Source organism: Arachis ipaensis, chromosome B03 (assembly GCF_000816755.2).
Source record: "Arachis ipaensis cultivar K30076 chromosome B03, Araip1.1, whole genome shotgun sequence".
In the NCBI taxonomy this organism is placed as follows: domain Eukaryota; kingdom Viridiplantae; phylum Streptophyta; class Magnoliopsida; order Fabales; family Fabaceae; genus Arachis; species Arachis ipaensis.
Window position 1 is genome coordinate 32,030,415 of NC_029787.2, and position 667 is coordinate 32,031,081.

The window sequence follows — 667 nt, forward strand, 5'->3', positions numbered from 1 at the left end:
GGGTATTTTTGCCTAAATAATTATATGATTGAAGTTTGGTTGATATCACTGAAGTTTGGTCTAATCTCATTTATTGGTGTAGATGTCAAAATTGTGGATAATAATGTGTGTAAACAGATTATCTGGCTGTCCAGCCTTATGTTAAACCCCCTCATGCCTTACAACATTGGACTGTTAAGAGATTCCAAGTTTCCAACATTTGCTTAAAGCCCTAAACCTCTTATGGTAGGCTATACCCATGGATGAGCACAACCTCACAAGGCCGACCAAAACCTGCCTCAACCTTTTGCCGAACTATTAGGTGAGGTTGTGACTCCTTTTTTGGCTAATGGTAAAGTAACTAATGGTGTGGTGGAAATTGTCAATTAGCCGATGGGGTTGCCACCGGTGAGGGTGTAGCGGAGAACAGTGATGGAGCCATGTTCATGGGTCTAATAATCATCTCTTGGTATGCGTAGTTATACAGCATAAGAGCCACTCCAACGGTTGGAGAGTCCTCATCTAGTGCGTTGTCAGTAAAAGTGGGAAACTCATAGGGATGGCAAAAACTTCCTGGCAGGGTGGGTATTTGTGGGAATTTCTCTATCAAGAGCAGGTTTGAGGGGCATTTTTTTTTGTGGGGGCGAATACGGGTACTCGTATAATAAGCGGGTGAGAGCTGGGGGAG